Source organism: Micromys minutus, assembly GCF_963924665.1.
Source record: "Micromys minutus genome assembly, chromosome: 32".
Taxonomy (NCBI): domain Eukaryota; kingdom Metazoa; phylum Chordata; class Mammalia; order Rodentia; family Muridae; genus Micromys; species Micromys minutus.
In genome coordinates, this window is record NC_137967.1 from 10,540,463 (window position 1) to 10,566,705 (window position 26,243).

Consider the following 26,243-nt stretch of genomic DNA (forward strand, 5'->3'; position numbering starts at 1 on the left):
ACACCAATAGGTTTCAGAGACTTTTAGCATGTTGCCTGGAGATCATTCCTATGATGCTTTGGTGAAGAATGTGCCTGCTTCCCTTTCCTGAAGAGTGTGCCTGAGGTTGAGATGAAGAAATTCAGATTAATTGCATTCACAAAGGATGCCTCAGCAAAGCCCAGCATAGTCTTTGTACTCTGGTTTACTCTCATGAAGAGCATTTTGATCTGTTGTAGCAAGATGAGAGAGGAAAAATACAAAATGTTCAAACAATAAAGGTTCAAACAATAAAGGGACACCAGGGAGTGAAATGGAGCTAACTCTTCTGTCTAATAAATGAAATTGAAGGAGTGATCACCTCAGGACAAGAGTCCACTCAGCTAAGGTCATTGTTACAACAAGGTATAGTTGTATCATGTTAATTAGTATTACCTGATTATTGTTTTCATTTGGACTTTTAATCTAGCATGAACTACACTCCAGAAATGGGGGGCACACCTGTGATCCAGATCTTGAAGCTGGAAGACATAAGCTTCTGATCTGGATCTTCAGGAACAGTGGCTGCAGTAAGCTTAGGCCCAAGCACAGTGGTACATACCTTTAATCACAAGAGACAGATAATCAGATCTCTGAGTTCAAGGTCAGCGTAGGATAGAGAAAGTTCCAAGTAGAGAACATCTTCGGTCCAGGCATGGTGGTAGACAACTTTAAATCCCAGAACTCATGAGACATGTAGTTCTCCGAGTTTAAGGTCAGTCTACAGAGCAAGTTCCAGTCCTGCCAAGCTTAGGCAGTGAAGGAGTTGAAAAACTGCTACTGCTGCTGTAATAGAACAAGGGTAGGGGGTGGGCATATTCCAGCCCTAGTGAAAAGCAGAACTCAGCAGCTTCATCCACATGGCTCTGACTTTAGAGTCAAGAATAGAAGGGATTACTTGGATAATTGATGCTGGTGAGCTGAACCTAAGAAATTTACAGTGATTAAGAAGAGACCAGTGTCGATAAGTCGATAAGATGAAATCTTCTGGCGTGTGCCTTTGAGAACACACACACACACACACACACACACACACACACACACACACACAAAAGCTGTGTTCCACAAATAGCCAAGGTTGGGTACTGTGAGAGGCCATGGAAGGCCATTGGTGAATGCGCAGCCTCAGTGGCAGTTGATGGCCCAGGCCTGAAGGGGTCATGCAAAGGAGTTGAGGCTTGGCACCATGAAGAGGGCCTAGGAGAGGCTATTGGTGAAGCCTAGTTGCAGCAGAAAACCCCAAAGTATTGGAGATGCCAATACAGTGAGATGGCCACCAAGGGCAGCAGTCAGAGGCAGTGAAGTGGAGTCAGTCAGATTCTACAGTGCTACAGAGGGCAGAACTGAAGTGACTCAAATTCTTTGGAGGAACCCAGAAGACCATATGTGAATCCAAGACATTTGAACAAGAAGGTGCAAAGCTGAAGTTGCCTTGGATACCCTAAGACAGTAGAGATGCCAGAGCCATGGGATACCTGCTGAGGAAAGATGCTAACAGGGAGTGGAACCAGCCCAAGAGAAAGAACTGTGCTGCAGTCAACACAGCTAAAAGGGGTTGAACATCAGATGTGGAAATGCAGAGTCTGGAGTTTGCACTGCTGGTTTTTGGTCTTCCTCCGATCCCATATTTCCTCACTATGACATTTTGGCATGGTAATGGATAGCCTGTGATGTTGGAAGTATGTGGTTTGCTTCTGGATTTTGATGTTATAAGGGTTGCAGTTAAGAGATGACATAAACCTCAGCAGAGACTTTGAACGTTGGACTTCTGAGCATTGTTGATACTGCCATAGACTATGGGGGCTTTTGAACTTGGACTAAATGCATTTTGCATTACGCTATGGCTAGATGTGGATCCCATAGGCTCATGTGTTCGAACAAGCCTATGCCCAGGGAATAGAATGCGGTAGATGCATATGTTTGGCCGATAGGAGGTGGTCCTATTAGGAGGTGTGGCCTTGTTGGAATAGGTGTGGCCTTGTTGGCGGAAGTGCATCACTGTGGGGGCGGGCTTTGAGGTCCTATGCTTAAGCTTTGCACAGGACAGAAGGAGACTCCTGCTACTGTCTGCATCAAGACATAGAACTCTTGGCTTCTTCTCCACCATGATGCTCAGCCATCTTTCCAGCCCAGTCTCACCTGTTCAGGGTTGGTGCTGCCCACAGCTGACTGGGCCCTCCTCAATCAATTAGCAATCGAGACAATTTCTCACAGCCACGGCCACAGGCCAATCTGGTTTAGGAAATGCATCAACTGATGCTCCCTTTTCTCAGGTGATTCTCAGTTGTGTCTTCCTGTTAACTTCTGATGTTGCTGTCATTGGCATGGACACCCATCACCATCATCACCATCATCAGCACCACTACCAGCTCCTAAAAGGGTAACTGCTGTACAGCCTAGCGCACCAGTCCTGGGTCTATACCCAAAGGCCCCTGTGGCTTACTACATGCACATCCATGTTAATTGCAGTAGCATTCGCAATAGCTAGGAATTAGAACTGTGCTCAGTGTCCACCAGCAGATGATTGGATATGGAAACTATGTAGTCATACCTTTTCTTTGGTTTAGAGCACCGGTGGAGTGTGAAAGGCATGGAAAAAAAAAGAAGGATGTTGGGAAGAAGAAATCTCCGGGTAGAAGAAGCCACAGACCACACCCTTCCCCATGCACTGTGGTCCATGGGCCTTCATCCTCTTCAATGGCCCAAGTATTAAGCAAATGTGGATGTGTGGGGGGATGCATTTGATGAGTAAATGTTGCCCACTGGCTTAGTCCTGTGCATGCTTTCCTGTGGAGATTACTGTCAACAGACAAAAGCACTGTCACACCAGTGCCAGGCTGAGGTTGTGACTTGCTCCTCTGCAGCAAAGCTCCTTCACGAAAACCTTGGAACAATGGCTTTTGGAGCTGTCTTCCTGTTACTGATTGCAGCTGATGTCATTTTGCCAAACAAAATTATAAGCAAAATGGATGTTTTGGGTCAAAGTGTAGCGAGGAATATATGGCTGTGTTCCCTTCAATAAATCTGCCCTCTTCTGCCCAGACAGAGACATACCACCTATGATGATTGACGTTTTCACCACTAAATTATACTATGTCTGTATCTAGAGGAACTGTCTCCATTCTGAAATTAGCTAACCATCAACATAACATAAAATAACTCTCAACATGGTGTCATTTCACAGAGATATTGATTCATACAGACTTACTGGATTAATAACCGGTTTCCCATAAAAGGAGTAGTCACTATGTCTTTTGCAGACAGAAAAAAATATATACACTTTAGAACAATATATATTGGTACATTTAAGCCTGATTGCTAAACTCAAATAAGCAGAAGGGTTTTCAGGGGGCAGTATTGCAAATGGGACAGGAGGTGACATGGTGCCCCATACAAATGTGTGCAGAGTGATGGAAAGCTCATAGCACAGACAACTATTTATTTATTTGCAGCATTTGATTTTACTCTACTGGATTACACCGCACTCTAATCTGTCACTGCAGTCAATCTGTGTAAAAGTTAAGCCGATCGACACATACGTTTAATTCCCCAAATGCCTTTTCTTTTAGCCTTTACTTCTTCAAAGTCGGCCAACCTTCGGTTTCTCAGTGTGTATTGGAGCCACCAAACCCAGAGGAGATATGGAAAAGCAATGGGTGATGCACTGACCTCCCAGGGGACAACCGACCCACTATTCCCTCTTCTAGGACTGGGTTTGCCAACATATCGACAATGTTTCTTGTCACTCTTTGTTTTTCAGACTGTGATTTTTTTTTCAGTGAAGGTCTCTGGTAGGGGAAGTAGTTGAAGTTAGCCTGTGCGGTTTCTCATCTGACAATTTACCACAGGGTATCTCTAACATAATGTGAACCCCTTGCTCAGTTGACTTTTCTCATATCTGTGTCGTATCCAGGGTTGGTTCTGTGTACCTCCTGGAACCAAGCCATGCCAACCACTGTCCTTCTGGGTGGGTTCACCTTTGGCTCTTCACACCAATGGAGCCTTCTGGTGGGTCTTTGCTTCTGAAAACACTTCCCAGACATCTCACAAACTAGAAAAAGGAGTGCCCTGTGGCTTGTGAGTGCCTTAGAGATGAAGCACTTCTCTCCTCAGAAAAGCTCATGGCCCTTAGTTGACAGTCCTACTTTAAAAAGACATGAGGAGACATGAGTTGAGACCTTGCTGGAATCAGATCTATTGGGGTCAGGTCATTGTGGGTGACCTGTCACTGGTCCCTTGCCCTCTCCCTATCCCTCTTTCTCTTTCTCTTCTTCCTCCTCCTCCTTCTTCCTCTCTCTCTCTCTCTCTCTCTCTCTCTCTCTCTCTCACTCACTCACTCACTCTCTCTCTCTCTGCTCCCTGGATGCCAAAAAGTGAGCATCCCTACTCCACCATACCTCCACAATGCTCTGCCTCACTACAGACCTCGAAAGATCAGGACAGCCTGCATGGATATAAACTCAAATCACGAGTCCAGCTAATCCCCACTTCCTCTGCTGTTTCTCTCAGGCATCTTGTCTCCGCAGCGAAGAATCATAAATATGACAGTGTTTTGATGTTGTCACAAGAATATAAGCCCCTTATGGAAGCGGAGGGACTTTTCAGTCTTCCAGGCAGCTTCAGATCTGCAGCCCAGCCCAGTGTAGGGACACAGTAGATGCTCAGTAATGAAGGCATCCATTCCTAGGCAGAAGATGCAGGAAGAGAAAGTTATCATCTTGACTCGGTTCCAGCTTTCTGTCACGGTTTTGGATGATAATTGTTCTTCTTTGTGTCTTACTTTCCCTCCCTTTACATAAGAGGAGTGGTGTGCAGTCGCTGCCCAGACATGGCACACAGGTTAACTCATTGCAAAGCAAAACAAAGCAAAATGAAGCCATCCTCTCATGTATTCCCTTTAGAGGTACTTTATGGGATTTTTTTTTTTTACTTGAAAGAATTAAGAGGTAAAACCATGGAACATGGGTAACTGGCTATGACTACAGAGCCGTGATGTACCGTAGAATTAATTTCCATTTGGCTCATAAGGCGTCCCTTAGAAAAGAACTTCTCGAATGCCAATGACTCTTCCACTGTTGACTCCAATCATTAGTTGGTCCCTTGGCTGCCATTTAATTGTTCCTAGCGATGATTGTGCTGTGATGAACCCAGGTGGTATGGGCTGTCATGTCATCTTCTAAAGGGGTGAGATGACTACAACTTCAAAGCCAGCCTGCTTGCTGTGACCCAAAGGCAATTAGGGATATATGGGGAAGCAATGGCTTAGAATCCACCCACGAGGGGCTGTGGGTGTAACTCAATGGTAGAGTCCTTGCCTAGCATGCTTGAGGCCCTAGGTTCATATTCTAGGATTAGGAAAAAAAAAAAAAAAAAAAAAAACTAAAGAATGAGAATGAAGGAAACAAATTGTGGTTCCCGCAGTTGAACACTTGATTAAGTAGTTGCATTAAAAACAAATCTTTGCAAGTACTAAAATCACACACCATGAGATGACCACCCAAGGAGAGACATGTGGGAATAAGACCCAGAAGGGACTGCAGATTCATGGCTCCCATTTTATACTTATTTCTGGGCAAAAGCTGATTGAGCGGATGGCAGGTAGAGCTCCCCCCGTGACTTCAGCCATTCTTTCATCACTGTCTCTGTATCCCCCAGCATGGAGAAATGCAGTTACATTAATCTCATCATGGTAATTTTTCTGGAGCTACAAGCTCTTCAAATTATTTACAACAGGATAGATAGCTTCTCTGGAAAATAGGGCTCACAGTTGATTGACAGCTAACATCTTGGAAGGATTGGCTAGCTGTGACACCATATGGAAGTGACGGGGCAAGTGTGCCCTTGGATAACGGTGCCTGGAATCCTCTCTGCCTTTCAGCACTGGGAAAGCCCTGATCAGCTTAGGTACCTGACCAACTTTTTGGTTATCAAGTCAGAATGATTTAAAGCAGTGGGCCAGCAGAAGGTAAGGTCTTTCCTCATTGGCAAAACCTGGGAATAAGATTGTAAGATCAGAGTCAAAGAGTTTCTATGGCCATGACCTTTGGATTATAGAAATATGGAGTTTAGCATGCATAGATGTGTCCCTGAATATCTTCCTCCTTTGCAATGGAAATGGCAGTCAGAAGCTCCAGTAGAGTCTCTATGCCCAGGGGGCTTGTACTTGGGATCTTCAGCTGCCTTTTAAGTTTCCAGGCTCTAGGTTTGTTCATTTGTATGTTTGGTGAATGGGGATTTTTAAATAAAAGATTTACTTTACTTTTAATTATGTGTCGCTGTGTGGGTTTGTGTGTGCATGTGAGTGCAGGTGCCCTGTGAAGCCAGAGGAGGAATGGAGTCAGGCACTTTGGAGCTGGAGTTTCAGGTGGTTGTAACCCATCCAGCGTGGATGCTGAGAACTGAACTTGGGTCCTCTGCAAGAACAGCATGTGTTCCTAACTACTGAAGCATGTCTCCTGATCATACATGATAACATTTTGATAAATCTAAGTATCTGCTAAACTTTTGTCACAACTAGCAAAATCAGAAGGTGTTTTAACCCATAACCTGTTTACACATGGATGAGACAAGACAGAAGAACAGAGGTTCCAGATGGTAACCTCAGGCAATCACGACCCCCTCACCCTCTAGAGCTGTCTTAGAACCACCTCTTCAATTTGTGGGTCCTAAATTCTTTGTTCACTCCTGACCCTGACTCCCATGGTCTCCTGTCATCTCTCTTCCATCCCCACTGAAAATAAAAGACACTGTGGGCGGGAGCCATGAATAAAAGCTGTTATTTATTGATGCCAGTTTGGGGGAACATTTTTCCTCTTGATTCATGAAGTACTTTTCTCCATTCAAAAAGCAGTTCATAAATCTTTCAACACTAGCAGAAATTAATAATAATGAATCCATTTGCATAAAATAGTCTCATTCTGCCAGGTGCTGATAATATTTGAAGCTATAATCTTTTGGGGAAGCTGGGTGTCACATATATGCATGGGGTGCCTCCCATCTTCCTTCTGTGAATGGAACTAAAGGTTCAATTATTTACCATCCAGTCTAGATCACTGGAGAGTCTTTGAGAGATGTGGGAAGCAAGCACAAATGGGTAAAATTGAATACACGCAAGAGTGTCTTAAGAAAAACAGTTATTAGCCACATAAGAGTTCACGTCTTCTCAAATTGCCCCTTTGGGCAGTTTTGAAAAATGCATCAATCCAAAGGACCATTCATTCCCAAGAAATATTATCACCATTTGAAAATAAACACACACACACACACACACACACACACACACATACACACACATCTAATTCAAATGTATACTTACACACATATGCATAGAAACACATATGAACACATATACATGCACACACATAGACACATTCACACATATATAACATACTTGCATACACACATACACTCACACACATGTAACATACACACATATACATACACTCTCATACACATACCATACATAAGTATTCATATATACATATATAAACACACATATATAACATACACATACATATATATAATATCTACACACATATGACACATACACACATACATATTTATCTAATATACACAAACACATACACACACTCACACAATATAACATACATGTATACAGACACATACACACAAATACACAAGCATACTCACACATATAACACACACACACACACACACACACACACACACACAGGCACACTATACAGAGACCCTGAAAAACACAATGCACATCAAGTCTATGGATTGATTTATTCCCAATTCTCTTTTCTAAAGCTCATGACAAGAGCACAGATTCTCCCCATTTTGAGTAGCTTCCTTGTGGAAAATGAAGGCTGATCTCAAGTGAACTGGTACAACATTTCGTTAGACCAAACTGGACAGTGAGTCCAGCCACAATGCCGGCTGCAGTACCAGCTGCAGTGGTGAAGTGCATTCAGTGCACAGACTGACAACTTCAGCAGCCATGTTTTGGTATACTTTGAACCTTGTCTCACCTTAGGAATAGAAGTACAATTTCTCATACCTCCTAGTGCAAGCATTTTGATATCATCTGTCTATTCATAGCCCTTTTTCATTTTGTCTTTTTCTACAGTCAACCCTCTATATTCATGACACATAGTGCTATACTGAATCCTCACAGGTATTGAAGTGGGAATTTCTGGTTTCATTGGAGACTCAGTTGGGTCATGTGATGTTTTCTTGGAAGCTTTCTTACGAGAGGGTGTTTTGCTGAGAACAGACGCATGGAATTATTTGGGAAGCTGTCTGGTGAAAAGGCATGTGATGCTTTGCAGTAGGGAACAATTGATGTTTGGAACAAGCATGAGTATAACCCAACAGAGAGTGGACTATGCTCTGGCATTGGTTCACCTTGCTGGTCTTTGTGGGGCTTCACTAAAGCTGGTCTTCACTGATGATGCATTGCATTGGTTCACCTTGCTGGTCTTTGTGGGGCTTCACTAAAGCTGGTCTCCACTGATGATGCATTGCATGGGTTCACCTTGCTGGTCTTTGTGGGGCTTCACTAAAGCTGGTCTTCACTGATGATGCATTGCATTGGTTCACCTTGCTTTCCCCGATGATCTTTGCTTGTTGTGACTTCACAGAGAGAAAACACACCAAAGAATTTCTGGTGCTGGTATGGCTGATTCTTGCCACTTTAGCGGATTCATGCTGATTGGCAGGGCCTTGAGGTTTCTTCTGGATTGAATCATTGTTGATTCATAATTGGTGTTTTGGTAGTGAACTTGACTGCTGATGATAAAGATTAAAATCACTCCAAAGAACTACTACTTCTAAATAGGTCCACATCCCCCTTGTCTTATGAACCATCCTTTTCTCCCCTACCTTCGGTTGGTGGGCTATAAGTGGGATTGAAGCGTTTAGGAACCTTTATTAAAGTAGTATGAAAAATATAAGTCTAAAGGTACAGTGCCATTGAGAGCGTCAGATGAGGCACCGTCAGTAATCTAGAGGTGATGAAGAACACACGATGATGCAGATGTTGGATTGCTTTTAATGAGGGACCTGAGCATCAGTGGATTGGGGGAACCAGTCTTCTGCAGGCATAGAAAGAGACCTCCAGGGTAGCTCTCTTTTCCTGTGGAATTTTGTTTTTCATGAGACAGGGTCTTGCAGGTAACCCATACTGGCCTTCAAACTTTTAATCCTGCACCAGCCCCATATTATGAGATTATAAGCATGCCCAGGTCCTGATCTTGTTTAATGAGCATTTTTGCTTTCTTCACATGTCTTTGTCAACTCTGTAGTATGTGCACTTGTGTATAGATGAATGTGCATGCCCATGTACATTTGCACAGAGGCTAGAGGATGACATTGGGTGACTTATTATATTACATCTTACCTTAGTCCCTTGAGCTGTGGTCTCTCACTGAACTATAACTAGGTTCACAGTGACCAAAACCCTGTCTCCTGCAACAACACCCATACCCACTGCTGGTGTTACAGGCTCATGAGTGGCTTAATATGTGGGCACTGGAGGTTTGAATTCATATCCTCATTAGTGAGAAGTAAGTGCTCTTTCTCACTGAACCATCTCCCCAGCTCACGCTTCATGCATGTGTGCGTGTGTTTAGGTCCCATGACATTGTGTTTCTGATCTCATGCACAACATAGAGTGCAATGACTTTGCACGTACTCATAGTTGCTCTGTAAACAACCGATTTGTTGTGATTCGTTGCTTCTGGTCTGTCATAGTCCTCCACTGTGCTCATCCTTTCTCATGGAAGGATGTTGCAGGCTGCTCCCAGACTCCTATTGGTATAGCCTACTCTACAAGGAATGTCCTCTGGAATTTCTTTAGGATATGCATTCAGGAACAGGACAACTATATGATAACAAGACCTATATATTCATATCTATGTGCATCTATTCAATCTGAAGATGTAGTTCTAGGTGCTTTAGGGTGACTCAGTGTTCTCTTTACATTCCCATCTGCTGTGACAAGAGTCCCACTCCCTACCAACATGGCTCATTCAACTGGCAATTTTGCCAGCAAAAATGTGTAATGCGCTCTCTCCTTTTTAATGGCACTTTTTCTAATGACTGATACATTAGAACATTTCTTTATATGCTTACTAATTAGCCTTTGGAATCTCTTCAATAAATTGTCTCCTTTCAGCCTTTGCATGCCTTCTTCATAGCCCCTTTCTCTTCTACCTGACTTGTAAGAGTGTCTTGGTTTTTGACATTCCACATCTCTCACTCTGTCAGAGTCTCTGCAGAATGGCTTCAGTTGGATAAAAGTTTCCATTCCTGACCGCAGAGCTCCACAGGTCATGGCAGGCAGACTTTGAGGTGGTTCTTGATGGCTCTTGCCTTCTAGGAGTCAAGTGGTTATGAAGTTTCCAAGTCTGGAAACATGTATAAGACCCACACAAGCTCAAACCAGAAAAAATCCCAGCATGGAGCAGGGAAATGGACAGAAAGTCCCGCCTTCAGCTGAGGTCTTATTGGCAATTGATAGCTGCTGGGAGGAGACTTAGTTTTATTTAAGTATGTGGCCCCTGTAGGTCAGCCATGCTATAGTGGAAGTCAGCACATCTAAGAATGTATGGACAATGCAAAATGGACTCAATGTATTTTAAAAAAAAGCATTAAAATAACACACAAAGTTGGTGGATAGTGTATGGTCAACCTGACTATATCTGTTATTAACTAAAACACAGATTCCTGGGCACCCCTAGGAAGGGTTTTCTTTGCTCTTCCCTTGCTCTTCTTACTTCCTCTCTTTTTTTCCTCCCCCATCTCCCTTACCGTGTCTTATGTGGGTATTTTGTTTGGCACCATGTGCATGTTTAGTGCCCAAGAAGGCTAGAAAGGATGCCGGATACCCTGGAACTGGAGTTATAGACAGTTGTGAGCCTCCACGTAGACGCTGGGCATCAAACCCAGGGCCTCTTGAAGATCAGACAGTGCTCTCAACTGCTGGGCCATCGCACCAGCCCCTTTTCCATTTCTTCCCTCTGATCGAACAGTATCAGTCCTCAAGAGATTGTCCTAAGAAACAAACCACTAAGAAGGTCAGGGCTTTGTCCTCCAAGATTTCTTAGTCTGGGCTTTCTAGAAGTGGAGAAAACTGCTCTCAAGAATGATCTTGAGCTTTGCTCCTAACATACTAGTGAGGAGCTGAACTTACTTTTGAGAGCTCACCTCCATTACTGCCTTAGGCTTCCTCATCTACAGAAGAAGGTCATTTACATTCTAGGACCAGTTTTGCCCTCTAAAGAGCAAAGGGAAGCCCCAGGAGAGTAAGCACTGTCAGCATCCAGGGATTAGGAGGGTGTGCTTGGAACTCAGCTGTGTGGTTTATCTTGAGCAGATCCAGACTAGGGCCTAATAGCTCCATCTCTCTTCTGTCATGATCTGCTTGGTGCCCAGGGTCCTCCATCTACATGGGGACATTTAACTTTCCAAGGGAATATCACATCTGTTTTTCCAACTCCTCAGAGCCTTAATGTTTCTCATGTCTTGGTGCATTATCATAGTTGTATAATTTGTCAATAATTTTTGCTTTTTATTTTCAAGTCTCTGGTAGTAGATATTCTCTGTCTGCCTTTCTCCCCTCCCTCCCTTCCTTCCTCCCTCCCTCCTTCCCTTCCTCCCTCTCTCCAAGAGTTGGCCGGCAGCTTCTTCCACTACAGGGCTTTGAAGAGGAGGGCCTGGGTGAGTAAACCCAAACAAGGGGCCTGGAAAGTGAGGAGATAAAGGAAAACAGAGAATTCAGTAACAGGAAAGCCTGAGGGCCCACGAACAGACAAGGCAGGAACATGCCAACTACCCACTATGAGGTTTTTTTGTTGTTGCGATTGTTGTGATTGTTAAAAAAAGTGTCTTACAGGTGGTAAACCTTATTTCACTCTTGAGTTTGAGGGTACAGTGCATACAGAGACAGACACAGAGACAGAGAGAGATGCTACATCTCAGCTAACTCTTCTTTTTTTCCTGTTATTGTTATTGTTTGTTTTGTTTTGTTTTTGCTTTTGTTTTTTTTTAACTCAGCCTAGGACCTAGGGCCTTTGAGATGGTGCAGCTCACGATCTGAGCAGTCTTCCTACCTCCATTGACCGCAGCTAGATAACCCTTCAGAGACAATGCGCAGGGATGTTCATCCATTGTGATTCTAAATCCAGGCAAGTTGATGGTGAAAATCAAATGTCACTGGGCTACTGAGAAACAGCCAGATGCAAGTGCTCACAGCCATAGAACCAAAAGGGTAAAAGCTGAAAAGATACGGACATGGGTCAACTCCAGGAGGGGCAGAAACATGGCTGACCAAAGGGAGCATGGGCAGAAGAAAGGGATTTGGGGGGCTTTAAGGAGAGAGAGCTACAAGGTTACATTACCAAGAACAAGGTCAATAGTCATATTTGGAGACACCTTTGGAATATCACCAACCTCCAGTAAGTAGGACCAGGGAGCGAGGGACATGCCACAAGAGCCAAAGATACATTGTACTGAGGTCCATCTCCCCACAAGGTCATGCTGACTGATCTAGAAACCTCTTCCCTTGACTCTCAGCTCAGAAAGCCAGCCCAGCGAAGCAGCCCCATGGATGTACTCAGGGAAGGCCAAAGGAAGTAAACGCAAAGGCATTTGTAAACAGCAGAGCCCCCCCCCCGCGATCTGCAAGAGAGTGTGTTGGGGCTGTAATTCCAGGCGCACCTCATGGGTGATAGGCAAATGGCTCAGAAGAATAAGCAATGAGTTCGTGAAAGACAGAAAGAGCTGGTCAAAGGGTGAACACAGACCACGGAGGTCTGCAGAGTCAGCAGGCAAGGCCTCCCAGCCTCCCGCTAGCAGGTGTCTTCCTTGTCAGTGATGGGGACCTGTGGGAGATGAAGTCCTCCCCGCTGCCCTTGTCCCCCAGCCTGATTGACTGTGCACAGAACTGTGGTAGTTACTCTCTGCCCTGTCTGTGGAACCTGCCCGGTGACAGTGGCCAGCTTGATGTCCACTGACCATCCTGCAAGGTGAGAGCCAAAAGATAGCAGCGGCCAGACGGCTGCCAGCCAGTGTCCTGTAAGGTGAATTCCTGTGAATATCAAGGTTAGGTTCAGCCTGGCTCATCCACCATGGGCTGAATAGCCCACCGAGCAACTCAGGCCGCCTGTAAACTGACTCTCTCAAGGACACTGGGGCCTCTGGTTTCTGAGGATGGGGGTGAGGAGTGGACAGGAAACCCTGTTTGTTCTTGGGGAAGAAACGGTCCCGGATATGACCACCTCACAGGTACAGAATGTAGACAGAGAGACCCTTTATTACTGTCTGGGGGTTGTAAGTATCTAAGGGTGAGCTGGGAGAGACAGGGTGGTGAAGGGCTCTCTAGGGGTATGAAGGACTAGCCTTTTGCCAAGTAGGGCCTTATTTCAATATTTTAGCTATGGGGTTGGCAATAGGAGTACATTTTTGGCTAAGCGTTCACTTTGGGTGAGAGCCCTGTCACATCCCGGGTCAGAATGGGAAAGGAATAGCGATCCCGTCATGGAGGAGAGGAACAAAGCAGACAAGGAAGAAAACAGAGTCCAGCAGCCGAGAGAACAGCCTAGTCCTGTAGACGGGGACAGGAATGACAGCGAGAGTGACAGGGGCTGGACATATTTGGACGTGGTACAAAGGTCTTGCCAAGAAGATGCTTCGATGCCTTCTTGGCCTTCTGGCTAAGATCAAGTGCAAGCAACCGATCTGGCTCAAAAAACAACCGCGAACAGAGAGAGATACTCGGGAAATCTCGGGAGCAGAAATCATTTGGGGGAAGAGAAAGCGGGGGCACACCTACCTCCTGAATCTATAAGGAACGTTAATCTGTGTGCACCTGTCTGATGCTCCCCCTGTGGGTGCACAGCAAAGAATGTGACGACGAGGCCAGGTTCTTCCCCACGCTTCCTCTGTTCTACTGTGGAGGTTTGCTTTCCCTGCAGCTTCCGGGCAGGCAGGATCCAGATGTGTGCTCCGTGGCAGGTTTGCTAATCGAGGCCAGCAGTGTTCGGTCTAACGTCCAGCCAGGCTGAGAGGTCTGGAGATCGTAGCGTGGAGTCTGGGTACTTCTTGTGTCCCTGCATGAAGGATCGGGTTAGCCACCCCAATCCATCTGTTTGTGCTCATTCTGAGCTGACAGGGACATATTGATTGATCCCGCGGCTCGCTGGCTCATGACAAGCCAGGAGCTTCTACCAAGGCAACGAGTTCTCCAGAACATGACACCAGCACGCCCATCATTAGGGTGAGTGGAGTCCAGAGCAATTGGCCTTCTGTGGAGTCAGACGACTGCAGGGGGGAAAGCTGGGTGCGTTCCAGAGACAATCAAATCCCGCAGGCATTTAGAACATTCCCGAATTCACATCGCTCCATGCCAGAATACGATGCACTGAAGAACCATTACCCCCTGGCCCTTCTATTTCTGTCTGCTGTGAGCACTCCTTTTGAAAATGGTTGAGAATTTGCATTTATCAGAAAATTGCTTACTTACTCTAATCAGCTATTTTTTAAGGTTTGATTTTTTTTTATCTAGATAATGAATACAGTTAAGTGGATGTCAGGCCTGAAGTAATTTTAACCACTACCTTCAGAAGTCTATAATGCCAAATATTGGGAAATTATATATGTAGGGTAATCTAAACAGATGTTGAAATTTTTGGGGGTCCTGGGGACTAGCCTGTTCAATTTGCACCTTTCCCTCTTTTGACCTCACCATGGGAGGCTCTGTCCCTGACGTCTTTACAAGAGATGCTCTCATTTCAAAACACCACCAAGTCTCCAGATGAGCACTTGCCTATGGCCCACGAATACAAAAATACTTGTATCAGGATTTTTACATTTTGGAGCAAGCAGGCAGGATGCAGAGAAAGAAATGGGCAAGACAGGTTGAGGTCAGGATGCTCCTTCAGAAAGGGAGGAGAGGTGCCACTTATAAAAAGGCAGGTGTCCTTCCAGGCAGGGTATAGGAACGACTGTTGCAGTTTGTGAAATGCCCCAACCTCATCCTCATGTAATTGAACACTCGGTCTCCAGTTAGGGGAGATGTTTTGGAAGGTTATGGTGTGTGGTAAATAGTTATTAAGAATCCTGGCGTGGAGTTTCTACCTGCCTTTAACCATTTATGTTCCCAGATGAAACATACACACACACACACACACACACACACACACACACACACACACACACACACGAGCTTTTATATTTTTAAATATGCCTTAGGTAGCACAATAGCTGGGCAGCTGTCGACCCTCCATGCTGTTAGAATCAACCTTTCTATCCATAACTCCAGCTATTACTGACTATGTTTCATCTGGGCTACTCTTAGCTCCAACTGGTCAGCCCCACATGGCCACGTTTTTATGTGTCAGTTAACCCTATGGCGACCTCCTTTCTTCTTTCCTACACCTTTCTGTAAGCCTGTGAAAACCTCAACCACACATATATCTCTTCTCCCCAACTATTGGCTGTCAGCATCTTTATTCACCAATCAGAATTAAGTGGAGCAGGTCACTCAATATTTTACCTTTGGTCTCCCTCTCTGTCTTTCTCTCTGTCTCTCTGTCTGTCTCTGTCTGTCTGTCTGTCTGTCTGTCTGTCTCTCTCTCTCTCTCTCTCTCTCTCTCTCTCTCTGGCACTAGTCTTGGAGGCCCTGAATGATCATTAGCATACAAGCAGCATTAGGCCAACACACTACAGTACCTTGGGAGGTGATCCTTGGCTGTCAGAGGAGGTTTACCGGGATAAAGGGTGAGAGTCTGAAGTGCTTCTGGTTCTCCTTTCTGCTTCCTGGCCAGTCACCCTGTAAGACGTGGCAGCGTTATGCTCCTGGCACTGTGGAGACAGCACTGTGGCACTCTGAACATCAAGCACACCCTTTAAAACTGTGAGTCTAAGTCAACCCTTCTTCACTTTGTTATCCCCCAAAGGGTTTTGTCACAGTGACAAGGCAATGAAGAACACAGTGGCAGCACAGGCGGGTCCTGGTGAGAGGTGAGGACTCTCCACCATGTTAGAATCCTCATTTCCTTGAGCATCCTAATATGGCAGAAGGAGGACGAGGGGGCTCTGGTGGGGGACATCCAGTGTGCTGCAGGCAAGAGAATATATGGCTCAGTAGTAGAGAGCTGGCCAAGCGAGTGTGAGGTCCTGGATCCAAGAACCAAAAGCCAGACAAACAAACACCCCACTTCAAATAAAAACCCATCAGGATTTTTTTTTTTTTTTTTTTTTTTTTTTGTGATAACTGGGACCCAGTCTAGTCCCTTCCCTTGGCTGTTGGAATTGAGGGCAGGTATGCTGGAGCTGTGGGCTCAGAACTCTGGCAGGGGCAGGATCATCTCCTACCCCAATCCAAAGAGAGATGAGGGCCAGCCACCCAAGCATGCCAAGGCAGAGGGACTGGCAAGGGAAGTGGGTTTCTTTGAAGCCTCTCATGGCCAGGAACATGGGAGTGCTGGGCTGTGGTCCTTACCTACAGGCCCAGGTTGGTTGCAGAGTTGCTGAGTCCTTGGCTTAGACTGCCTATGTGTCTGGCTCATTGGAAGCCCTTTCCTGTAACAACAGCTTCTAAGATGTGAGCTTGGAAACCATAAACAGTGGTCTCAGTCTACCTCCCGCTGAACCGTAGATTGCAGTCTGGAACTCACTTCGGTATGAGTGGGTTTCGAAAGTATGTCTTTTTCAAACCCTTTTAATTGGTCCTTCTTGAATTTTACATCATACACCCCAATCCCATTTATCTCCCATCCGTCCCTTCATATCCACCCTCTGCCTCTGAAATCTCCCCAACCTCCTGCCAAAGGAAACAAACAAAAAAAATCTTGGTTGTGGAACCAGCAGGGTGTCCCAGTGTGTCCCACAATACACCCTTTGTCCAAGCGTCTCTAAGTAGAGATGCAACTGTTCATTGCAGTGAGTCATTGGTTTGAGGCCTCTGGCTTCTGTCACACCATCAGTACTGGACCCTTGCAGAGACTCCTCTCAGATATCCTGCTGTTGCTTTGAATCTTGGAGATCCTGTGGTGTGTGTGTGTGTGTGTGTGTGTGTGTGTGTGTGTGTGTGTGTGTGTGTGTACACCTGAGGTTGATATTAGAACCCTTCCTCAATAGCTTTCCACCTATTCATTGGGGCAGAGTTCCTTCATTGAAAGCAGAGTCTGTGGCTATGGGTACTTTGATAGGCAGCTTACTCTATGGTCTCCTGGCACGTCCTTTCCAGAGCTGGGATTATAGGCAGGCTACCACACCCACCCTGCATTCATACCTGGGTTCTGAAGATCCAGCTCCAACCTCCATGCTTGAGTGGCAAGTTCTTTAACCTCTGAACCATTTCCCCAGGTCTCAAGAATTTTTCTTTTGTTGTTTTTAAATTTAGTTTTTCTAGTGCCTTTGATTTTCATTATTTATTTATTTATTCATTTGTTTTGTTTGTTTGTCTATTCATTGTGTGTGTGTGTGTGTGTGTGTGTGTGTGTATGCCTGTGTGTCTTGTGTGCATGTGCATGTGGGGAGGAGGGCACAGGGAAACTTTCAGGAAATGGTTCTCTCCTTGTACTCTGCAGGCCCCATGAAAGGAACTTGGGTCTCAGATCTCAATCCACCAGGCTTGGTGGCAGTTGAGCCATGGAACAATACTCTAGGTCTTCTACATACGCTCGGCCAAGTATTGTGCTACTGAGTTGAATTTCTGGCCCTCTGTGTTTTCTCCCCATTTAGGTCAGGCTAATCCTTCCCTTGCTGTGTAGCCCAGGCTGCCCTTCTTTCTTCCTGCTCTCAGCTCCAGGGTGCTGGGATCACACAACACACCACTTCATCAGTGGACAGGGGCACAGATAAAGGGGGTTGCAGAGACACAGAGAACATGGATGGGACAAGGGGGACAATGACATGCAGAGTCAAAATTGGAGAGAGAATCCCTTGTAGACAACGCTGGCAGCCAAATCCCACCTGATCCTGGCTACTGAGCAAATGCCACCTTTCTGATAGTCGCGGTCACCCTAAGGAATGTTTTGCTTTGCTTTGTTTGGTTGACTTTTTCTCTTTCCTTTTTTTAGGAGAAATGTTCACAGGAGGTTATAAAACACATGCAATTTACTCGGCAACTGCCTGAGTGCTTTCTTTTTTAGTGTGTGGTGCTGGCAGCCAAAACAAGAAAGAGAGACCTAATCAATGCACTACACTAATCATGGGGTTCCTGTGCTATATATATACTTTTTGTTGGTAATCTCTCTACACTGGAAGCAAGATGTAATATTTTGATTTACACAATGTGGGACGCTTGGTACCGTTTCTGTCTCCTGTGGCAGTTGTTTTTTTTGTTTTTTTTTTTTTTTTCAACGCTGGGTTTGAAGAGCCCGGCAATAGGGAACCAGCAATCCCGGACACCCTAGAAAGCTTTGAGGTTTGTGTGACATTTTCCTCTTTGGGGATGGTAAATTGTGGAAGACTGAGACGTATTTTTGAAAGTGACTTTGGGCTGGGTGTTGACGGAATGCATTTGCCATTCTGGCACTCAGGAGGCTGAGGCAGGAGGATGGAAAATTGAGTCCTGTGTGGGCTACCAAGTGAGACCTTGTCTCAAAAAAGAAAGAGGGACAGATAGAAAGAAGAGAAAACAGAAAAAGAAGAAAACAAATTTTAACCCATGTAGAGCATGAATTAAGATAGAGGACCTGTTCAAAGACACAGGCAGACAAGGCTGTTCACTTGTTTTTTTGTTTTTTGTTGTTTTTGTTTTTGTTTTTTTTTTTGTTTTTTTTATCTTGCTGTGATAAACACCATAACCAAAGCAGCTTGAGGAGAAACAGGTTTATTTCAGCTTCCAGCTTCCGGTCCATCATGAGGGACAGTCCGGGCAGGAACTCAAGGGCAGAAACCTGGAGGCAGGAGCTCAAGCAAGGACCATAAAGGTACACCGCTTCCTGGTTTGTTCCTCATGGCTGGCTCAGCCAGTTTCTTACACATGCCAGGACCAGGGACTCCAGCATGGTACCACCCACAGTGCACTGGGCCCTCTCCCATATCAATCATTAATCAAGAAAATTTGCCACAGGCCAATTTGATGGGGATATTTTCTCAGTAGAGGTTCCTTCTTCCCAGATAACTCTAGCCTACATGGGGTTGAAAACAACAACAACAACAAAAAAAAAAAAAAAAAAAAAAAAAAAAAAAAACAAACCTTGGTTCCCATTTCTTTCCCTTCTATTTCCTTTCCATCCTTAGCCCCTTTCTTTTCTAATGTATGGAAACATTTTGGTTTTATCCAAAAGCTATAACACAGCATCCCAAGGTGGCATACCTAGTGTCTGTGGCGAACCCATGGCAAGATGGGGGGAGAAACTTTCTGTAACTTCAGTTTATCCCTAACAGAAAGAGAGGCAGAACAGGGCTCACCTGGACCCGTTGCTTGCCTCCAGCCCTTCAAAGTTTCAAAGAAGCAGCGATAGTGGGGGTGCGCAGAACTGCCTTCCCTGGGCATCACACCTAGGATTTAGTCTTGTCTGTAGAGGCAGAACTGTATTTGTAGTCAGAAGCTGACCAAGTTCGTATGTAATTGCTGTAAGAAGGTAGAGCCTTAGAGTGATTTTTAGAGTTCAGTGTGCTTTTGAGGTGGGAACCCCATAATCCTATTCGTAGGTATAGGGGCCCCCTGCACAGATGCTCCATCTCAAAATGGGAATATTCTTGTTAACGTGTTGCAAGAAGGGCTCTTGCCAGACACTCCCCCGAGGCCCACGCCACGCATCTCTCAGACCTTCCAGCTTTCTCAGTTTTTCTACTTCATAACTCACTCAGTCTCGGGCATTCAGGTATAGAAAAGGAAAAGGTTCTAAGACAGACAGGTGGCAGTACCTCGATTCAGCCTGCAAGTGCTGGAGACAGAGTCTCACATCAGGCAGAGCCTCCTCCCTAGCGCATCACCACAGGCAGCCCAGTCACAACATCATGACGGTCACAGCAAAGTGGTACAAATGAAGACAGGCAGGTACATGCCCGGGTACACGGAGGCCACAGTTAGCCGGGCAAAGAGTCAGGACCAACCTTCTTCCATTATCTCAGCCACTTGTCAGAAACGCACCGCACTGAATGAGTCCCTCTACTTACAGTGCCTTAGAGTCTTACCAATCTCAACAGCCGAGACATCCGAGACCGTGCCCTACATCACAAGACAATATCAAAGACCGAGAGAGGGTTTTAGTTTCAGATTCTGATTCCACAAATGCACCTCCACTTTCGCAGTTGAGTTGCTGCCTCTCAGAAATACCCCTAGGAGACACGGAACTCTCAGTGCTGACAAGGGGACCCCCTGGGACAGTCAGCTGCCTCGTTTGGAAGCAAGAGGAAGACGAGCTGGAACACTGTTCTCAGAACTGTGAAGTCAGTCCTTCAAGATGGGGTGTTAGGGTCCGGAGAGCTGCATCTGACCCATGTGGGTTCCCTGAGTGTTTAACATGGAAATGTGTGAAATCCAGGAGATAACACGTGGAAAGTTCAAGAGTCTGAGAGTCACGGTCTAGCAGGGCCACAGTGTGGCAGGGCTTTATGGGACACTCTGACAGGTCCTCCATCAGCCTCTGCACACACCAGGATGTCTGCTTGCTTCTTATAGGAACATAAGCTTGGGAGAGAAGGGATGCTATAGTTTGGGAACATCATAACCACAGGGGTTCCTCCGATGAGAGCGTGTGGTCCAGCTTGTAGCACTATTGCAGGAAATCGGTGCCCAATCCACCAATGGACTCGGCCTCCCATGAGTTCATACTAGATGGGCTTTTGAGGGGGCAGCATCTAGTAGGGGGCATAGGTCATCTTCGGTTGTGTTTTTGGAAGGTGTGCTGCTCCCGAGTCCTTCCTATCTCTCTTCCCAGCTACTCTCTCTATGCGCTCTGCCTGCCACAAGGTGATCAGTTCTATCTCACTGTGCCCTGATGCTCCTCCATGACCCAGAAACAATGAAACCAAAATGATCATAGCCATTGAGACCAAACCAACCAGACACAAAACCCAAGTAAATAAACTAACGCAGCGAATGCTTTCGGCTTTCAGTTATCGTCCTCAGCATCATGTCACAGTGATGAAAGGCCAGCTGACATGGGACATCATCCCACAGTGGAAAGAAACTCAGTGCCAACAGATACCCTGAACTATCTGATCACAGTGGCAGAATGCATCTTCCTTGTGCCTTGGAGGGGGTGTTATGGAGTAGCGGGTGTCGAGGGTAAGTCTTCTGACTGAGAGAGAAGATTCTGATATGGTAAGGAACTTGCTTTTGAGGTTCATGGCCCTTCTGGAGTCAGGTGGAAGTACAGTCTGTCACAATCTACCGTGGCTTGACTTACTGACTTCATGACAGTGAAGAAGCACTCAGGAGACATATACCCATCTTCGATCCTTTCCGGGGTTAGCTATAAACACTGAGACACTCTCTGCTGGTCCAGTGGGACTAAGCGTAGCTCCCACTCAGCCTTGCAGCCCCAAGCACGATTATCAACACTCTACAGCACATTGGACAGCTGAGTTAAAGCTTTTATAGGAATGTGTGTTAAGTGTACTCTGGATTTGATATTTCAACCTGGGCTCATTGGGATACAACCTCATCACAACCCAAGGAATACCCACACACCGGGAAGCATCTTGCAACAGATTTTACCTCTGGGAAGGAGATATGCTCATCTTAGGCACCTTCACAGGGTCGAGCCTCCCAATGACAGTGCTCTGCCTCACTCATTCCTTTAGGAATAATCAGCCTGAAAAGGGAGAGGTTGGAGGCAGTGGGATAGGAGAGGGGGAGAGGAGAGAAATTGAGCTATGTAAGGAGCATGTATAAAATTTTCACACTACCCTTCTTTAGACTAAGATGTTGGTTGATTCCTTTCTTTTTTTTCTTTTTTCTCTTCTCTTCTCTCTTCTTCTTCATCTTCTTCTTCTCCTTCTCCTCCTCCTCCTCCTTCCCCTTCTCCTCCCCCTCTCCCTCCTCCCCCTTTCCCTTCTCCTTCCTCTTCCCCTCCCTCCTCCCCCTCCCCTTCTTCCCCTCCTCCTCCTCTTCTTTTTTTTTCTCCCAGTGGTATTTTTTTTTGAAACCCTTTTAGGAAGCCTATGGTCACTTACCAGATGGTGGTTCACAATTCTTCAGAAACTTCAAGTCTAGGTCTTCTCCCAAACTCTAGCTCTGGGCAGTGAACCATCTAAAGTCTAAATTCTAGACAGTTATAACAGCATCCCTTCCAGGCTGAGTATACTTGGGATCTGTACTGGCTGGTTTTGTGTCAACTTGACACAAGCTGAAGTTATCACAGAGATAGGAGCCTCAGGTGAGGAAATGCCTCCATGAGATCCAGCTGTAAGGCATTTTCTCAACTAGTGATCAAGGGGGGAGGGCCCAGCCCATTGTGGGTGGTGCCATTCCTGGGCTGGTAGACCTGGGTTCTATAAGAAAGCAGGCTGAGCAAGTCAGGGGAAGCAAGCCAGTAAGTAACACCCTTCTATGGCCTCTGCATCAGCTCCTGCTTCCTGACCTGCTTGAGTTTCAGTCCTGACTTCCTCTGGTAATGAACAGCAGTGTGGAAGTGTGAGCTGAATAAACCCTTTGCTCCCCAACTTGCTTCTTGCTCATGATATTTGTGCATCAACATGAATATACCTGGCAATGGGGTAGCATCCGGGATCTCAGAAGACATCTTGGGTTTGATTATTTTGGGTTTTGGAGTTCATGCCAGGTGTGCGTTTGGGACAATGACTTGTGTATTTGACATTCAAAACTCAGATTGTAGAATTCTAGATGTCATTCATTTCTTGGTACTACATGGTAAATCTTTATTAGTCAGAGCATACCACTGGGTTTGGTATTACTCCAAAAGACTCACCCTCTGTATCGTTTTAATAGAATGTTAGGAAAAAGATGATGTCTTAGGTTTTGGCACCAATGTTGGGAAAAAGATGAAAAGAGTGGGAGGAAATGCCCCATGGAGGTGCGGTGAGGCATGGGGGCAAGGAGGATGCCTCTGGGGGACCCATCTTGGGAATCCCTTCCTCCTGAGGGACCAGCATGTGATGGTATAGTACAGAATAGAGTTTATTCAGGGCATGGGGAGCGAGTTAAGAGGGTAGTAGAGGCAGAGGGGGGAGAGGGAGAGAGAGAAGAGAGAGAGAGCAGGGAAGCAGAGGCCAGCCAAGAGCACATGGAAAGAGAGTTGGGGGGGGGTGGCTAAGGGAATGGGGAGAGGAGGGGCAAGCAGGGAGAGCAAAGAACAGAAACAGAAGAGGCTGAGAGAGAGAGAGAGAGAGAGAGAGAGAGAGAGAGAGAGAGAGAGAGAGAGAGGAGGAGGCAAGCAGCCCCCCTTTTGAGTGTCAGGTAACTGAGGCGGAGCATACCTGGCTGTTGCCAGGTAACTGTGGGTGGGGTTTACAGCATCCCAACACTCTGTATAGGAGGTGCTCATGGAGCTTCAGCCATTTGTCTGGACCTCTTTCAACAGCCACACGCTTTGCTGGCACTACAGCGAGGGCCACAAATTACAGCTTGTATTACATGGGCTATGGCCGGGACCTTGGACTTGATCCCTTCTGGTTGGGGTGAAAGCCTCATTAGCAGCACCCTTACATTGCTTGAGGTTCTACTGTTTAAGGTCCCGTGGAAGATGGCAAACCCAAGTGGACCCTATTCTTCACGGCCAAGGCTAGGACTAATCTTCCAGGATGTTCCTGCTATTCGCCCTGACCCTGAGGTCTTACCCTTCAAGATGAACAGGAGACGCGGCTCCTCTCTTTCTTTGACTGTGTGCAGCTTAACGAATGCCTATGAAGACTGTATAAATAATTCACATCACTCAAGAGGCGGCGAGCCGAACAAGTCCCTCCTGGTTACATTTATTTAAAGATAAGGTGAGATTAAGTGAGTGATGGCCCAGTTACAGAGGCCAGGTTCCAAAGGGGATTGGGACATTCTAAGTTACGCCGCCAGAGTGATTTGTGCAGAATTATGTCAACTTAGAGATCCTGACACCTAGGGGAAAAGGAACCGTCTAAAGCTCCAAGAGAAGTGATCTGTGATGAGTGTTTTTCAAGTTAGTGTCTCAGAGTGGACTCTGCAGAATTCTGTGGGGCTCAGGCAGGGACCAAATTTCTCCTCTACTGGTAAAAACAACGCGGAATGACTGGCCCTGTGCATGTTGACTCTACTGGGAGTTTTCACTGAGGAATTATTGGGAAGCCTGGGCTGGTTCTCCACGGGGAGCTCCTCCGTGCAGGAGGTCACTCTTTCTAGAAGTATGGTGGACATTCAAAGGGATCCCCAGAGGTTTTGATGTGAGTCAGATGCTGAGGACAATAAGGGCAGAATGCATCGTAGGTGACTAGACTAGCAAAGGTGGGGAGAGGTGACAGAAGGGGGCACCTCCCAGTCAAGCATGATGCTGGACACATCTGCTGATCTGAGGTGGCTTTCTAAAGGCACCACAGCCTGCCGTGGTATCATTTGTCAATCACTGGGGTAATGCTCAAATCGCAGGCCACGCTTAAGAGAGACGATGGAGGCTGGGTATGGTGGCAGTGAAAGGGAGGATGGAACAATGTGTTGTCATTCTGCTCCAAGCACTCAGGGGGATGATCCCGAGTTCAGTGTAGCCAGTATGAGCTGCACAGTGAGACTCAAGACAAGACAGTACAAGGCAAGCGAACTGGGCGGAAGACACGGCCCAGTGGTTGAGAGGGCCACTGGGTTTGATTCCCAGTTCTGCACTTACAGAGGAACTGAGTTCCATTCCCACCACTGGTATTGGCAGCTCACAAGTGCCAGTAACTCCAGCTCTGTGTGGATCTTGGCCACCACAGACACCTGATTCACACGCACACACAATTAAAAATATTTTTTGAAAGATGCCTCTCAATTGACAAGACAGAGGAATACCATTCTGCCTTTATCTGACTTCCACCTTACTAGAGACACGTTTTTTTTCCCTCTTTTTCTTTGGTGCGGTGGCTGCCGACCATGTCGCGGGGGACTTTTAGAACACGGTAATAAGGAAATTGCATCTCCAGCTGACGATAAAATTTACGAAGCAAAGAATGCTTCTGTTAATGCTTTCTGAACGTCTTTGTTTTTGAACGACCTGGGTGCCTACAATATTCCGTCTCAGTAACCCTGCCTCCAGTAGGCACAGTTAGCCAGGGTGACAGCTAGACGCAACCTGGTGTCATAATCCATGCCGCACCGCATTTCCTACTTAAACACTTATCTGATGCTTAATTAATTTTTTTCCAAAGTGGAAAACTTCCAAGCTGCCTCGGAAGCAGGCTGGTTTAATATAGTTTTAAGGACAAGAGGAAAGAGAAAGGAAACTGAGGGAGAGGGTTACGTTTTGTCCTGGTGTGTGTGTGTGTGTGTGTGTGTGTGTGTTTTCCAAATGTGATGTGACAAGGCACAAAGACTCCTGAAAGTGCAGTTCTCTGTGCGAGGAAAGAGTGATGTACCTATGAATCTCTCACATCATCAAAGAAACAGACGTGTATCTATAATTTATGCTGTGCTTTAAGCTTCTGCTGATCTGATGTGGCTTTTTAAAGACAACACAGGCTGCCGTGGCATCACCTGTCAATCACGGGGGCATGCTCAAATCGCAGGCCATTACTAGGAGAGACGATGGAGATTCTTTAATGACGCTTTTATATGGGGCGCGCTGGCAGTGAAACAGAGAGGGTCTGACTTGATCAATGCATTAGTCTAATCCCAGCGTCTCTGCTCTTAATTTCTTTTGTCGGCGATTTCCATACAAGGGCTATGCTCAGGATTCTGGCAAAGACTAGCTCAGCGGCTGGCTTGCGGAGTGCAGTCCCCTCGCCTGGGTCCTGCCTTCTCTGTGGGAAGCCATGTCTGCAAGGGAGAGAGGCAAGGCATGCTGGACCAGGTTGTCTTTGAGTCCTAGCCTGTTGCAAGGGCTGAGAAAACCCACCCCACATGAGTCCTGGCTCTAGCCCCGCGGTGCGTGCCAGCCCAGTAGCAGACCCTGGCCCTGCCAATCTCTGCCCCCGTCAGTGATTATATTCAGGAGTTCGCCAAAAGTGGAATCCGTGTATAATGAACAAGTCTCATGTACAACATTTTAAGTGTCTATTTATGAGTCCTGATAATTAGCCCTTTGTCTGCAATTTCGGCAATGATGATTAGAACCCTATCTCAGGTTATTAGCATTCGTCTCCAAACTCCGCCCCCCTCGCCTGGAGGCTCACCAGCA